This window comes from Anser anser, assembly GCF_964211835.1.
Source record: "Anser anser genome assembly, chromosome: 8".
Lineage (NCBI taxonomy): Eukaryota > Metazoa > Chordata > Aves > Anseriformes > Anatidae > Anser > Anser anser.
The window spans coordinates 11,763,689-11,780,521 of NC_139728.1; the positions used below are offsets into that span (position 1 = coordinate 11,763,689).

Genomic DNA, 16,833 nt, shown 5'->3' on the forward strand with positions numbered 1-16,833 from the left:
GCCTCTGTGCCTTAGTCTTCTCTTTTTTTCTTAATTTTTTTTTGGGCTGAATGAACCTAGTTCATTTAACCTTTACTTGCCTGTTCTTTTTCCTAAAGCTGTGACTGTTTTTATTTATTTTCCTCCGGACTGCCTCCCGATTTTTTCATCTCACTCTGCATCTGCAGTGAAATTACTTTATGGATGCTTCAAAAGGAGAAATTGCTTGCTGCAGTGTGCAGGCAAACTGCGGAACTCATTGCTACAGGATACTGGGGATGCTAAAGATTAAATGGGTTTGGAGAGCATTTAAACAAACTAATGAAAGATGTCCCTGAGCTGAGAACTGCTGGAAGGCCTCATGAGACTGGGACAAGCAAGACACGGAGGGAGGAGGGGTAGCGTGCTGCTGCTCAGTCCAATGGTTTCATTGCTGGTTTTGGGGTGCAGCTCGCCCTGTTGGGGTCCTGCTGCCACTGGTCTGCTGCTCTGTGTCCACACCATGCTGTTATCTGCCGAGAGCCCATCACGTTGCTGTGCTTCGGGGAAGCATTGGGATGTGCCGGTGCCTTCTTCCCTGCAGCTCCTCTTCGCAGCCTCTGCAGCGTCTGCCCCCAAGCTGGCTCTGAAAGCAGGGCTGGCTCTGCCGTGGGCACGCTGGCAGTCAGAGCCTTGGAGAGAGAAGCTGGGTGGTTGCAGGGGTGTACAAATGCGGTAGGATTTGAGTGCTCACTGGAGGCTGGCAGAGTCCAGTTCTGCTCCTTCCGACGGCAAAAACACAACTGCGGGGTGGCGCTGGGATCTGTGCCGGGGCACCAGGGTGGTTAGTGCCGCCCTGGCCAGGCTGTGCTGCCACTGTAAACAGCTGCTGGGAAGCAAAATCTCCCTCTTCCCCAGAATGTGCTGGATTCAAGCTCTCCTTTTATCTGTTCAGAAAGTGCTGAAGTGTTTCTAGCTGCTCTTCAAAAGCAATTCTGCACTGCCCAGAGGGGGCTGTAAGTCATGTGGGGAGCCAGGAGAAAACGATACTCGTCATCTCAGCAGCAGTGTGTAAACCACTTAGCTTTTCTGGCTTCAGTTCCTGGGTGAGATTTAAACCCACGGATGGGACTGTGGTTACAAGGGCTCTGTGGGTCACCAGCGGGCTGAAGGTACCATGGGAAGCCATCACTTTTGGGAGGGCTGGGTTTGGGAAGAGAGCTGCTTAGTGCTGTGGTGTCTTGAAGGGTGTTCACAAAGGTAATTGCAGTCCTTGGCTTTCCTGTGTGCGGAGACATGGTGGTGCTCTGTGCTTTCCATGAGAAAACCCTGTTATTGAGGGCCTTTAGAGAACAGCACCTCTTCGTTCCTGTTCATGGCTGGCTTTACAAATCCCTTCTTCCTTTTCAGTTCACCTTGTGGAAAGGAACACGTTCTGATGGGGCACAAACTTAGGAAGATCCTGCCTGGGATTAACTCTGCTGAAGCCACTGGAGTGCAGCACGGAGCGGGCAGGTCCACGGGTCCGTGGGCGCTAATGATGCTGCACCAGCACCTGCGGGGGAAGCTGGGAGGGCTGAGAAGGGGCAAAGCAAAAAGCTGCTCCTCAGCTTCCAAATGATGCTCCCAAGAGGAGAATTGCTTCAGAAGGAGCTCCTCACAGGTATTGGATCCCTTGTGTTTCTTGACAAACCTTTGCACTAAGATGTCTCTCTTTTTCAGAAAATAATAAAGCTGGGCAGCTTGCAAGCCGCGGGCTTGTGCTCGCCTTCTCCCTCGTGTTCATGTGCTTGGCAGTGTCTGTGCTTTTGCTGAAGCAGCCTGGATTTGGTTTTAACTCTTGCTGCTCTGTGAAAGTAGAGAGCATGCAGAGAAAGAATAGGTTTGCTTTTTTTTACAGGCAGGCAGAGGGTGGGCACCAAAACCCACTCCTCTTCTTTAATCTCACCTGCTGAAGGTGATCAGAACTTGTTATATAGACTCCTATCCACTGCCAGCTTAATTAACTAGTGGTCCCAGAAAGCCCTTATAGAACAATTGATATTTTTTATTCAATTTGGTATCGTTATCTCTGTCCTGTTGGCACTCAGGCTGTTGCTCAGCCAGCTCTTGGATGGTGAAAGCTAGACCTTGCTCTCTTTCCCAAGCCTGGTTTTTATCCATAGGCTTTTAGATTAGAGATGTAGATTTAGAGAGCAAAAACCCTCGTTGTCTGTAGCTGCGTGGGGAGCGTGTGGCTGCAGCTGTAACAGCCTTCAAGTATGAATGGCACAGGGCAAGGAAAACATGCTCAGCGCTGTTTCATCGCTTTGGCTTACTGTCTGTGCTCCACACCTGACCCGAGGACACACGCGAGAGCAATACAAGATGTTCAGCCACTTGTCATGTCGTGTCTTTTCCTTGCCTCTGGCCTGAACCGAGGTCTTTCGGTTGCTAGTTCTTGCGGTTTTACTGGTGGCCCTCCTGGTGATACATGTCATGTCGACGCCCCGTGTTGTAGGAGCATGTGACAAAGAGAATCACAGCCCTGATTGCAATAAAACTTAATTTCCCCTGCCTCCATAAAAATATGTATGCGAAAAGACACAGCTGAGCCCTCAGGGCTAGATGTGAGAAGGCAGGGGGAGGATCTCCTGGGGTGTGTGGATTGAAGAGGTTTCCTGGTGTGGGGATGTGGGCTCTGGGGTCGCTGGTTCTGGGTTCCCTGAGGCTGCTGCGATAGGGGGGTGCTGGGGTGAACTGGGGCTTGAAGAGAATTAAAGCTGGCTCTGAGGAAAATGACCTGAACCCTCCTCCAACTTGACACAAGGTTGGGTTTTGTGTCGTCTGTGCCAAGGACAGATGAAATTCATAATGGCAAGCAGGGTGAGGGCAAACAGCTTTAAAAACCAGGGCAAGTCTTCCCTGTTCCCAACCCTCCAGCTTCCCTGACCCTCTTCTCACTCCCTCTTCCACTGACCAAGCACGGAGCCCACCCTTAACCCAGCTCATCACCTAGCCAGCTGGGCGCATCCACCTCTGGCACCTCTGGCAGTCCCTCTGCCCTGCCTACAGCCTCAGAGACACTACAGGCATCCTGGAGAGGGTGGGGTCCTCCTGGGCTGCTGGTGGCTGGCGGGATGGTGTTGCTTTGCTTGAAAACACAGAAGGGGTCATTAAGTCAACAAATTTGGCTTCCTGCATGGCTGAGAGTGCCCCAGAAACTTAATGGGCTGCTCTTTTGGGCAATAGCTTGTGCTCAATATTTATAGATAAATGGTGCTTTGAAAAGATCCCGTTTTTTAGCCTCTCCTGCTGTTCTCTAGCTAGGGCTGAGCCTTGCCGTTAATAAGGGAAATGCAGACGTCTCTTCACAGTAAAGGCAAAAAAAATATATAAACCCCCTTTGCTTTCTTTCCCATCTTGTCAGGAGCACCCTGCTGCTCCCCTCTGCTTTCTTCCTACTGCACAAAGAGCGGATTCTCTCTCTCTGTTGTGCTCCTCACTAGAGGAATGGCTGCTGAGTGTGTCCATGCTGCCATACTGTATCCTGAAGTTGGCTTTTAAGAGCAGACAAAGGAAAGTGCGGCAGTTTGGGAGAAAATGGAGAGTCTGGAAGACCTGGGGTTAGTCTCTGTTGTGCTTTGGATTTACTGTGCAGCCTTGGAAAAGTTGCTTGTATGCATCCGCTCTCAGCCTGTAAGCACAGCCTCTGTCTGTACCAGTGTGATCTGCAGGACTTTTTTAGTACTGCACAGTAGTCATGTGTCACTCCTAACCATATTCCATCCACGGAAGAAAATATGCGGGTGCTGAAACAAGGGGCACTTTGAAACCGCAGCTCGGACGTTTGTGTCGCTCAGGTGCTTTCAGAAATATGACCCGCAGTTTATGGTGCAGGCTGAAATACTGCAAAAGGCTATTTTGAGCCCTGCTAGCTTTAATTGAGATCTGGGCTCCTACCAGTCCTTGCAAAATGAGCCTGACACCCTCCTCTGTGTTGTTCTAGTGAAAATGGGTTTCTTTAAGCTTTCTGGCTGTGCTTTGGATAAACGTTTCTGTTTTGAGGTGTGTGTGATGCCTGTCACCGAAAGGATGGGGATCCTGGCTCTGGAGGGCTTGTTGGGTGTGTCATAATTCTGCTTTCAGTTTTGGCTCTGGAAAATCACCAGCTGTGCTAGGATCTCCAGTGAGAGATGGTGGCTGAGAACTTGGAGGGACACTCGGTGGTTCACCCAGGGGAGAATCCGTTGCCCAAGTCTCCTCCTGTCTGCAGGGGCTATTAGGAGATTCATTTATTCTTGAAGCCTGCAGGTTTATGAACACAGTCTCTTTTCTTCAGCTGAGTTAAAAGGAACTACTTCCATTTGATTTCCTTGGGGACTGGAGCCGGCTGTCTCTGTGCCTCAGCTCAGGGCCACGGCAGTGGGGAGAAGAGGGAAAGGGGAAAGCCAGGAGCATGCAGCAAGGGTCTTGGCTTGTGCTGGACTAGGAAAACCTGCCTCGTGGCAAGGATGGGGAGCAAACTGGGGGATTTCTCACCCAGTAAAACGTGCACTGCTGCAGCTGTGGTTTCCTGCCAGAAGGATCAGCCCCGTCAGTGCTCCTGCAGCAGCATCCCTGGTGTGGTGGGTGGATGAGGACACGGTTTGACTCTTAGGCTGAGCTGCTTGGCTTCGGAGGCTGCAGGGAAGGGAAAGCTTTCCCTGGGGTGGTGCAACATGCAGAAGATGACACTGGCATTTCTGAGGCCTCTGAATGTCACCAGTATGTTGAAAATGGCACTGGGCTTCTGGCTGGCAGATGTTATTAGCTGTCCGTGTAGGAAAGCCTACAGCATCTGAGAGCTTGCAGAGCTCCTTGCAGAACTGATACTGGAGAAAACAGGTTGGTTTCTCTTACATTTTTTTTCCCCATGCTTTATTCAGGAAGATTCAAATACTCCTGGGAGCTCTGAGGCTTCCTGGTCATTCTATAGCTGCTGGACTTGTTTTCACCTTGCAAAATGGATTGAAGTGCTTTTCACCAGAACTCCTCGCCCTTCTGCACGGGGATCGAAGAGCTATGCTCCTTGGTTTGTGTGACAGAATGACCGCAGGTGCTGTAAGAAAGCAGGAAATCATCTTTGTAAAGCTGTCCAGAAAGCCTTGAATTCAGGTACAAGCCTCATGTTTATAGGAACATAAAAGGAACCATGGAAACTAAATATAGGTCGGAGCACCCGCAAGTAGAAAAAGGATCAGGGATTGGAAAATTACCCTGATTTCTCTGCCTTGGGATTTGCTCTGCTGGTTTCAAACTTGTTTGGGGTCCTAGGCTCTGCAGGAGTCTTTGGGATCCATGTAAAGAAGGAATTTCTGGGGAAAGCAGCTGACAGAAGATCTCATTTAAATCCTGGCTGTGCCTTGGTCCTTGGGCTTATCATTCAGGGCTTGTTCTACCAGGGTCCCATGCTGTTCGGTCCTAAGTGAGCTGCTGCTGGTTGTGGTGTTCCTGCTGAGCCCCAAGAGAGGTCAGATACCTGGAGAGGATTTGAGAGCTTTACATGTGTTGTTGACCTGGACCTTACACTTTGCTCCCCCCTTGTTCCCTTATCTAGAGGATTATCCCACGGAGCACTGCGTGCCCTCCTGGGCTCTTAGCAGGGATTCAGCTCCTCTGCAGTCCCCAGCTTCATCATAGGAAGCTTCTTCACCTAGCTGCTGCCAGCATGCTTTTGGCGACCCTGAGTGTCCCGTCAGCTGTTACAGGCCATTAAAGGATTTGTTTCTCGGCGTATGAAGAGGCTTAATTCAATTCTCATTCTCTCCTGGCATTCCTCAGAGGTGAGTGCGTCCCCTCGGCATGAATCCTCCGATGCCGCTAATTGACTTGAAAGTAGCTCATGTCTCCTTGGAAATGTCACCCAGCCCTTTTCAAGTGCAATTCCAGGCAATCAGGATCAATATGTTGCTTTAGCTAAGGGTATTAGCACATGACTGACAGCCCTGCGACATTAGCTTATTCATATGGACTTCCAGATGCTCATTTTTCTTCGCCGCCTCAGCTGCGATCCCAGTAAGAGGGGACAGAGCTTGGAGTGGAGCCATTACCTGGGCTGCGTTTGTTCACAGCACGAAGGTGGGTACGATGCTGGCTCTCGCACACCTGCCCTAAACCTACACAGTGCTCCTGTCCCTCTCCTTCCCGGTGAGATCAAACCATGCTGCCCCATCCACTTGTTCCTTGTGTCATGGCATTGAGATGTTTCCGAGCGGTAGGGGCTGAGTTTTCTGCCCGTGTTAATCAGCACGGTGCTTTGCTTAATATGAGACAAGGTGTCAGCATATTTTTGCTGTACCTTTGCACAGAGAATATTGTCGGTGCAATTATCTCTCCTCAGATCTCTACCCCTTCGTGCTCCTCTGGAGGCTTGGGTCCACAGCTGAGGGTTTCTCTTGCTTTCCTTGTTGTGTGGTGATGCTTCTGTGGTCCTGTCGTCATTTTGAGCCAACATTTGGGTTTCTGATTTTTGTCTTTCAGCAAGTACCCATCATTCTCCTTTGTCTCAAAAATGTCTGTGAATTTGTCTTCCTAGCAGCTCTGTGAGGAAGGGGAGCGCTGCTCTCTCTGCTTAGAGGTAGGTGGTGAAAGCACCGGTAAAAGGAATTGAGAGGAGCTTACAAAAGCACTCGAGGCACTGCTTCTGTGAGTGAATTCGCTATGAGCCCAAGTGCCCTCTGCTTTTCTTGCCCTCTTAAATGAGGCTGGCACATCTAATGCCCCTGCACTGCTCCTCTCTGGGGACAGCTCACACCCCTTCTGTACCCAGCCATGCCTCTTTGCTTGGGAGGGAGAGGGGACCTTACCCCCCAGTTTGGGAAATGCTGACCCAGGGGACATAGGAGCAATATTCAGAAGCAGGTTAAAGAATATTTCAGGTTTTCAAAGGAAGAAACTGAGATGCTTGGAAGCCAAGTGCCATGTCCTAAGCGAGACGGTGTTTCTCAGAAGCGATTCCTCCGAGTGCCTGCCTCGCAGCTATTGGTATTCCCAGCTCTTGAGAAGAGCTGCTCCCTGGCATCAGAGCAGGTTGGAGCCGCAAGGAAGAAATCTGAAGTTAGCTCCCAAGTGGCAAATGTTAACAGATGTGGGAACAAGGTGTGCTGTGCTGGAGGACTGGGAAAACTTGGAGGGGCTTCTGTGCCATGCTGTGACTTTGAGCATCTCCCTTGCAGGGCTGGTGAAGGCACGTGGTGTGCTGCAGTCTGGGGCTCGAAGCTGCTGCAGAGCCAGAGGTGGGGAATCTGTGTCAGGGAACTTCTGAGAACACGTTCCCGAAAGACACATCAAGAGATAAACAAGCAAGCCTGGAAAACTACTTTTAATCTGTGATGCTGCCTGGATATCTGTAGATGTCTTGCTGAATGCTGTGCCCTTTGAAATTAGTCGGTAGTCAGGAAGGGGTTAACATGTTTGCCCTGTGAAACAGCCAGAACGAGTGCATCCAAAACTCCGGCAATCAGAGGCAAGCAACAGTTATTAACGCCTCGGCATTTAATGTGGCAGATCGCTTCCGCCCCCAGTTATATCGTGTGTTCAATTCCAGAGCACTCGGAGTTGTCAGTCAGCAGGTCCATAGATCATGGCGACCTTAGCATCATGTCAAGGGGCTTCACTCCATCAGGGATAATGAACATCTCCCACCGGTTTCTTCCCATCATTCATTTGAGACCCAGAAGTTCATCATGCAAATGACAAACAATGTTAATTTTCTGCAAATAATTCCTCCAGATGTCCGTGGGACTCCAGCGCTCCTCGCCCAGAACAGTAAAATATGTTTGTCTTCCTCCCTATAATTCATCACCAGGCCTGCAAATCTCCCCAAACTCTCTATAAACAAAGCAGGAGGCAGAGCACAGAGCCTGATAGTTCGCTGCAGTGCAGACGTGTCTCGTGCTCTCTCAGCAATGCACGTGGCAGAAGGAGCGGAGAGGTGGAAGAGGTCAAGAAGTTTCTTCTCAGCTGAGCTGACTTTGTGCTCAGCCTCGCAAATGTGCGTGTGATGGTCTGAGCCAAGCCTCGCACGAATGCGAGGCAACGTGAGAGGAGAAACTCAAATATTTCTGGGCTTAAAACTTAAGGCTGGCCTTCAGGAACAGCTGGATCTCCAGTGAAACCTGCTGCGAGCCTTATCTGCGTCACTAGGAGACTTGCCATCGGATGGTGAGGCTTTGCCGTGGCTCTGTATCGAGCTGCTCTCGGATGAGTAGCGAGGCAAATAGGCAGAGCTTGCATGGTTTCTCCAAGCATCTCTCAAGCTCCCTGAACTCCAGATCCAGCCAAAAATATATGAAGAGCTGAAATCCAGGGTGGTTTGGGCTACAGAGCATAAAGAGTTTTGGCTTGGACAAATACGAAGATATGATGCAGAAATTAGCTCCAGCAAGTACATCTGGAATAGGGCAGACTCACGATGAAGCAGCCAACAAAGCAGTTGTTTTTTGTTTTTTTTTTACTCACAAGAAGTCAGCGGGCAGGTAGGACAAAAAACCAAGAGGATGGTGCAAATCCTGGTCTCCTGCCAAAATTCTAGCAGATCCAAAGCTCAGGAGATGTTGTAGGCGCCCAGATTTGCCACTCCTTCCCCTACTCCTGCCAGCCATTAAATGGCATGGACTCACTCCCTCCCCTGCTGCCCTTCTCACTCTGGAAGGGTTTTTAAAGGTCCCTCTAAGCGGCAGCTGCTCTGTGGCTTTTTGTTTTTTGTTTTTTATGATGAGCTGGAAATTAATTTCTTTTTTGCTGGCATTGGACTATCTGTTCCCACGTCGCAGTGCAGAATGAGCTCGTAACTCTCTTGACTGCCTCGTGGCTGAGTTATGGGGTCTCCTGTAGTGCAGCCCAAAGGGTTTAATTTAAGTACGGGTGTCTTGAAGAAAGCAGAGAAGTGACAACTACCTAGTGCTTTTGCAGTCCATACGCTTGGAAACTTTTACTACTCCTGGACTGAAAGGGCCCGTGTTTTAAATTAAAATTAGGATTTCTTGTCCTTCCTACAGCAGCGCTAGGAACAGGTTTTTCCCCCTACTTCCTTTTTGCTTGCCTGAAGACTGTAACCACATCTTCAGCTTTCCATCTTTCCTTGCCAACCCTCTCCTATAGATTTCCACTCGCTGTTGTCTGCCTCCTTTGGACTGTCTCCAGTTGTTCATATGGTCTTGGAGATCAGCATCCCAAGTAGGACATTATGCTCCAGCTGAGATCTTAGCGGCGCAGAAGACGTGTGAGGATAATCCGGACCACTTATGCGTGACATCTTTGTCTGCTTTGATCCTGGTCGCCCTTGGCATGATCTTGAACCTGTTTTGGGGCAAGTGGGGTGAAGTGTTTTGGTTACTGTCTGGGCCACCTGTTGGTGTCTCCTCGTTGCTGCACACGGGCACTAATAAGACCATCTGCTGTAGGAACCCGTGGCTCGCATCAGGGATGCTCGGGTGAGCTAATAGGAACGGACAAAAGACGCAGCCTGCTTGCGGGACCTGATGGTCATTAACCCCTCTGTGGATGTTCTCTGTGTAGGCTCCTTCATGAGACTGTTTGCAGGGCGCTTCAATAGGCATGCAATGCCTATTAATATGCAACCTGTGTTGAGTCACACCTTAGCTGATTCGCCTTAGCTTTCCCAGCTGTCTGCTTGCAGCCAGATTGATGCAGTGTGGGCAGCTTGTCTGGCAAGTCTAGAGGCTGGAAGAGCAACCAGCAACTTGGATTTAACCCTTCTTGCTAAACGCATCGTTGTCTCTCACCTCCCTATGGCTAGGACTAAGAGAACTGGCAAGTGATCCCTTATCCTTGCTTTCTTATCTCTTATATCCCTTATCTCTTGCCTTCTGCAGGCCCCATGCTGTCAGCTCTATGCTTTCCGATGGCCTTTGGCTCTTCCCAAACAGTTCAAGGTTCTTCCCAAACAACAGAGGCTAACTGCAAGTCCAGGACTTTCCCAAAATCCATCCTGGCCTGGCTGTGGGTGGGAAGAGTCAAGCTCTGCCTGGATGGTCCCCCAGACCCGCAGGACTTGGGGCCAGGCCCTGGATGTGACAGCAGGGGCTTTGCTGCCTTTTTGGTTCCTTCTGTATGGGGGAAATTGGTGGGGTTGTGTCTGTTGGAGCACTTGTCTACTCCACAGAGCTGTGGAGGAGCCATTGGGGAAGAAACAAACTCCTCATCCTTAGATCTGTCTTTTTGTGCTTTCTACTTAGAACTATCATAACTACCAGATAATTTTTTTTTTTTTCCTCAACCCCTCTTTGGTCCCCTTATTGAGCAATAGCATCTTAACAGCACTCTCCTATGGCTTTGTCCCTAGTGTGGCAGCATCTAATCCTGTATCGTTTGTTCTGCTGAGCGGGTCACTGGTTTTACTGGGCTTGCGTGAAGGACATGGTAAAGATCCAAGTGCAGTTCAAGGTTTGGGCTATGTCTTGGGCTCTTCCAAGGGGATGACTTTATTTTTACCAGGTTTGGCACGCCTTGACTTTGGGGTGTGGAGAGCAAAAGTGAGCTGTGTGGTTGTGAAGCAGAATGGCAAAAACAGTCATGAGCAGGACAGGATTTGATTCCAGCTTGCCTGCTCGCTGGCTAACCCAGCTGGAGCCAGTAATGAGGGCAGGTCCAGCTGATGGATTGTCTAAAGACAGAATGAGATGCTCAAGTTGTCCTCCTCCTGTTCAGGAGTGGGCTGAAACTAGAGAAAGGTCTTCAGGTTTTGCCAGAACCATATACCATCCTAGCAGTAAGGATGGAAATGCATATTTACTGCCATACATCGGTGTAACTCCTCAGGAGATGCTTAAGTACAAGATGTGCTTTTGATTTAGCTTCTGTCTCAGTAAAAATGACCTAAGAGAACCTGTGAAAAACCTAATGTTACCAAGGAGTTCAGCCCCAAATGTGGAAGTAAATCAGTATAACCCTCTTAGTTTGCCTTTACCAGTCTGCCAGGCAGGCATCTATTTCTGGCTTCGCTTGGACTCTGCAGTCCAAACCCTGACACGTTCCGTGGGACAGCCTCCCTCTCAACCTCAGCCTTGTCTCCTGCAGTCAGGTGATTAGATGAGACTCTCTTTCATGTAAGTACTTTTTTATCTTTCTCATCTGTGGAGGGACGCCAGCACATGTCATCTTTAAAGGCAAGGAAAATGGAACCAGCATTTTGTATTCCAGAAATCTCATTATTTTTCAACTAATATGCTGATTTTGGATGCCGGGGTTTGGCAGCGACACTGAGGGTCATTGCTGAACAAAGCAGAAGCGGGTCCATTCTGGAGAAGCCTGCATGGGTAAAATATGCAATTTCTATACCAGCGGAAAATGTGATTCTCTGGGTCATGTCAGAGCGAGGCACTGTGGGTAGCTTCCCTCTGACTCAGGCTTGACGCTAGATTTCACAAGAGGAAAAAGTGTGTTTAAGAAGTTACTTGATACTGATCTGTCCAGAGTGTTTTTCCCAGGCTGGATTTAGGGAGGGATTATCTCAGATTTTCATTTAGTTCTGAAATCCTGGGTATTGGTTTTATAAATTAAACCCCCTTCACAGCAGGTCACTTGTTCTGTATTGTTGTTTTAGTTTGATGCATAGGGAGGAATTTAAATTTTCTGAAAGGATGGGGCTTGCTCCTTGCTGGGGTAAAGCAACATAGTTCAAATATTTAAAGGCAGATGCATCAATCCTGGCAGCTGAGGATCTGGCTTACTTTGATTAAAATCTGATCAAGATTACTCAGCCTTACCAAGGGACTTGGATTACCATTCTATAAAAAGAAGAGTAGGAGAGGAGAGGACATTAAATATAAAAATAATCCAATGAAGGACGTGAAGCTAAACTCACTGCAAATTGAACAATAATGAAAACATCCTACTGAAACAGGTGGAGGGCAGCAGTGCTGATGGGCAAACACGAGGTTCGAAGTTAAAAATATTGCTCTTGGGTTTCTCATGGCCATGGCCTAGTCTTTTAAAGGTAGGCTTTTATTTTATTTTTTTCAGAAGAGAGCCTTGCTCATTAGAAAATCCCCAGGGGAGCATTGCAGGAGACGTGGGTGACAAATCCTTTGGAAAAATCCTTGCCTCTGCTTCCTCAGGGGATCCGGGCTAGTGCCAAATCTCACTAGCGGAGAGGTGATTGAAGCTGAGGAACAAAAAAGTCAACTCTTAGAGGTTTGAAAATGTGAAATGAGCATTGTCTTCATGGTTTCTTATAGTGGTGGAACTTCAGCTCTCCCCTTCCAGTGTTCTTTTTCCTGGTTCTTTGTTACTTTTTAAATGTGAAGTTTATTTAAAGACTTGTTATGCCCTGTGATTATGCTTGATGGGCAGTGACTGATGGGGAGGCTACACCAAGCCCTTTGCTGGCTGGGTGGTCAGCAGAGGTGACCTTTTTCATGAGTCTGTCAAACCCTTCAGCACATGTCTAGCTTTCCCAAGATTTCTTATCCATATGTCCCCTAGCATCAATAAAATCTGGTCATGCCTCTGCTCCTGTCAAGCAGTGGTGTAGCTGTTGATAGGGCAAACACACTTGGGTCCTAAGCTAGAGGGCTTTCTGAAGCCCCCAAACCCATTTATCTCTTCTCTTGACGGAGCATGCTGGCTTGCTTGGATGGGAAGCACCTCCCTTGCTGATCTCTGCAAAAGACATGGAAGATCTTCGACAGGGGTTGCAGGACTTGTGACTTGAGTATCCTTTTGGATCCAAGACAGGCAGAGGAGAACAAGGTGCACGGTGAGCTGGCTGCTCCGAGAGGCTGTCTGGGGTAACTGGAAGATGCTTCGATGTCAGAGAGCTCTGGGAGCCTGGAGAGCAAGGCTGAGCAGCCTTAAAAACACTGGTGACTTAAAATGATGCAGCTAAGTGCGCCGGAGGAAAGGCGAGGGGGTTGTTCTGGGACCTCCTGGGCAATTATATACATGGATGGTCAGTGACATCGCCTGAGTGCACCGACAGCTATGCCAGTCTCCCAGTTTTCTTCAGTCGGAGTTAGGGTCAGACGAGGATAAGGTTGTGTTTTAATAAGTATTTGTTAGGGACGTGCTTTCCCTTCCCCCTGCCCCCATAAAACTGTTTATTTTCCTTGCAGTAACACGTGCATCATTCAGCTTCTGCTGTTCCATGTGGCGTGCTCTGTTACTCCGGCTCGCTCACAGCCGCAGAGCAAGGGGAATGCTGCCAAGGCTTTTTCTGGGAGTTTGCTCTGGCCGTGCTACTTCCCTGGGAGTGCTCAGCTGATGGGTTTTGTTTGCAGGGGGAAAAAATGCTCAAATGTCAGTGTCTGAGCTGACCGTCAAGAGACCAAGGCAAGCACCAGCTGCTCCTCTCTCTGTCTCTGCGAGCAGGTGCCTGCATACATATAGCCCCAGTAAGTTTTGGGCAATGACTTTTTGAGCAAGAAAAGTTGCAAGAAGGTCACATTTACTGCTCAGCTCTCTTTTCAAAGATGAGACTTTGCTTAAGGCAGCTTTAGGGTAAAGATGCTTCCTGCCCACCTGCCTCAAATCCTTTACCAGGTGCGAAAATGGGGGCTACAAGTGGCTGTGATACCTTGTGGGAGGGCACTCCTCTCTCAGCCCGAGATACAGCTATATCTTCACTTGGGCTGGGGGTGAAATGGTGTTTAAAACATTGTTAATTGAGATGTATTGGTGAACGCATTTTTAAAACACCTGCTTTCTTGTTGGAGACGCAATTTTACTTACCCAGACTAAAGTGCTGCAGGGAAGGTGGAGGCGCAGTGCTCTCTGCGGCTGCTGAGGCCGTTCATTTGCTAGCATGGCTTTGGATTTCTGATGACTCAGAAGGGAACTCGGCTTCCTCTCAGCTATTTGCAGATCTGAAGATCTCTTGTACTGTGCTTGTGAACCAGGACTCTGAACATAGTGCAGGGCTGGGACCAAAAGCCCTCTCAGTCTCAAAATGTGTAAGTGCAAATAGCTGATGGTTCCCGAGTGTCAGGTTTGTATGGGGTACTGACAGGCAAGTCCTGGCAAAACAATAAAGGGGGTGCCAAATATGGGATTCTTGCTGTTTGCCTTGGCTTCTTTCAGGCTGGGATGGGTGGGGGGAGATTATGGATTTCAAGCCTCTTGTTGAACCCTTTGAAGTAGATGAGGAATGAGATGAATGTTGTGCAAATCCGCTGACTCCAGGAGCAGGTGCTTTACTACTGTGAGAGCTGGCAATACTGAATATGTTATTCTTTCTGATTTATAATTTCTTCCTGATCTGGAGTATTTTACCAAATATCTTCATATACAAAGCCTGTGGAATATATGATGGGAAAGCCCCTTTTCTTCTGGGACATGTGCAAGTCTTCTCTACCGGATAATAGCAGCTGCAGAGCTCTTGACCACCATTATGGGCCAGAAGTACACAGGCACAGGACTGGTAAGCACTGGTCGCTAGTTTGTGCAGATCCATGGCCTGCACCTATGCCTGTAGCACCCTTTGCAGAGCCTGTGTGCCCACTGAAGGTATTTAACCCCAGTAACCTCAGCTCTGGGTGCAGTAGGTCTCCTTGTGCCATGTTCCGAGCTCGTGGGCTATGCTCAATTCACTGTCCTATTTGGGTTTTCTCTTTCCGAGCTCTCAGAGTCGGACAGGACAGCTGCCCGAACCCACTTGTAACACCCTTACTTCTTATCTTGAGGTTGCTTTTCTGAGAAAACAGGGTTAATGAGTTCTGGCTCCCTCTTGCCCACCTCTAATAACTTTCCAGCCTGATGACTGATTCCAGCTGTGCGTGCCAGAGATCTTAAAGATAATGAGTTCCTACTGGCTTGATATAAATAGATGGCTGGGGAAGACTTTATCTCTGCCCCCCTCTGCCAAGAGAGTTCATTCCTTATCAGTCCAGGAGCATCTGTGTGAGGTAGAACAAGAAAGAGATGTTATGAATGCCTATGGGGAAAACCGCTCTTCAAGCTGGTATCCTACTACATCCTGGAGAATCCACCCGTGCTGTGTAACATCAGGGATGGAAATGCTGGCTCTGTCTCCCACTGAGCACTGTGTGAGCCTTTCTGCTGCTTGCTTTCACCACAGCCTCTCATCAGAGGCTGCAGGACACTGCAGTGTGCATGGTGTTCCTGGCCTGAGTGGGGGCAGAGAGCTTGGGGGCAGCAGCCTGGCATGGGAGCAAAGAGCTGCAGCCTGTTTCCCATGGGATGGGGCTCTTCTAGACTCTGGTCTGTTGGCTGGGGAGACGGCTTTCCCCTGCAGCAGCAATTGCATTCCCTGGGCCATTCTTTCTAGTATGGTCCTCTAGCTCATCACCCAGCTCCTATCCTGCGCTCTTTGCCTTCTGCAGAAAGCTGTTTAATCAAGGATGTATTAAAATCTGTGCGCTCTGGTGTCAACAGCCCAGCTTCAGGGGGATTTTTAACTATTTTCTGTCCACAGCGTGTGATGGATTTCACTGCCAAGGGGTTGGAAGCAGGGAAGCGAAGGTATTTTAATTACATCTGATTGCAGCATTTTGCAGGCTTGCCCTGTCAGTTGTCTTGCCACAGCACTGTTTAGAGTCCACTTTGAGCAGCACGGGCATATTAGCTGGGCGTTTACTGATCACAGAGGAAAACAGTAATATTTCACTCCTGACATCACTTGGGGCTGTATCTTTTCTCTGCCTTTGTGGCATCAGTTTCTTCCTCATTAGAGGACTTAGTTCTTCTGTATTGTGTCACTTAGAAGCAGTAAAAACCGAATTCACCCTATTGTAAGGGCATCATATCTAGGCAGAGCAAGGGTACTTCGTTTGCTCTTAGGAGAACCTGCCCTACTGCAACAGAAATGTCCCTGTGAGCCCCTTTCCCACCCCCTTGGCTCCTGCATTGGTTTCACGGCTGGTCAGCCTCAGGGGGCTTCCCTTTTTCTCAGTCAAGCAGGAGTGCTCCTCCTCATGAGGAAAGGTTGAAATGCTGTCTCCAACAAGACTATTTGGGGGATGAGGGAAGCAATGAAAAGAAGAAGTTGCTCTCTGTGCTGAAACACCCAAATTGGACCCCCGGGGGCTGGATCAGTGCGTCGAGTAGGTCAAGTCGCGCGGAGGGACAAGCAGGAGCACTGCAGGTGTAATAAAGCACATCTTCAGAAGTGCCTGCTCACCAAAGGAGAGCAACTCCAGCTGTGTGTTTGTGAAATGAGAGTACCTACTGCATCTTTATGTGGCGTTAGGTGTATTGTCACTAGTGCTCAGGGCTAGCAGTATCTGCAATTCTGCCTGGATGTTTTCTGGAGCGTTCAGCAGGTAGCAGCTCCCAGTGCCCATACTCTGACCTGCCTTTTCAAAGTGTTTAGCATGCTGAAGGCAGAAACTGTTCGAATCTGGCCCAGGGTTTGGAGAAAGGAAAGTCTAAAGAGGAGGAGGGCAGAGTTAAGGTCATTTTTGTGTGACTGCTCGTATGCATTTCCACTCTTGCCAAAGCTCTTGCTTCTGATTTAAGAGGAACCCTAATCCTCAATATCCACAATTTTTCAGTGTTGGAACGTGTTTGTGTTAACAACGCTCATCTACGTTTCCTCTTCGTAATGGATATAACCCTAGCTTGCAGGTTACAGAAGTGTTTTGCTTGTGATTCCTACCTAGATGCTTGATGCATTGTCTTCCTACAACACAGGGTAAACTCTGTTCCTTCCTTCTGGCCTGGGCTGTAATGATGGATTAAGTAGGTAAGTAATAGAGTGGTAATGAGATAACCACTGACATCGAGCATTAACGTGGGAATAAATGAAGTTACCATCCAGAACTAATGGCCTGAACTATCACTGGGTTGTAATTAATGAATGTGGTGGCTGAGATTTACAAGGATATTTTAGGATGCAGCTTGCATGCAGCTTTGGTTTTTATGGCTTGGTTGGAG

At 48.8% G+C, this 16,833-nt stretch overlaps 2 long non-coding RNA genes across 2 annotated transcripts in view; both read left to right on the forward strand.

The window, feature by feature from the left end:
• LOC310903333 overlaps positions 1-16,833 on the forward strand; it is a 63,250-nt gene that overhangs the window by 26,796 nt on the left and 19,621 nt on the right. Inside the window, exon 12 of the long non-coding RNA XR_014587460.1 lies at positions 1,369-1,621. This is a non-coding gene — a long non-coding RNA (uncharacterized lncRNA). The remainder of the gene's footprint in view (positions 1-1,368; positions 1,622-16,833) is intronic.
• Positions 5,553-9,861, forward strand: LOC310903334. The gene is made up of 4 exons (XR_014587461.1): positions 5,553-5,762; positions 5,958-6,057; positions 6,460-6,556; positions 7,155-9,861. It is a non-coding gene; the product is annotated as an uncharacterized lncRNA (long non-coding RNA).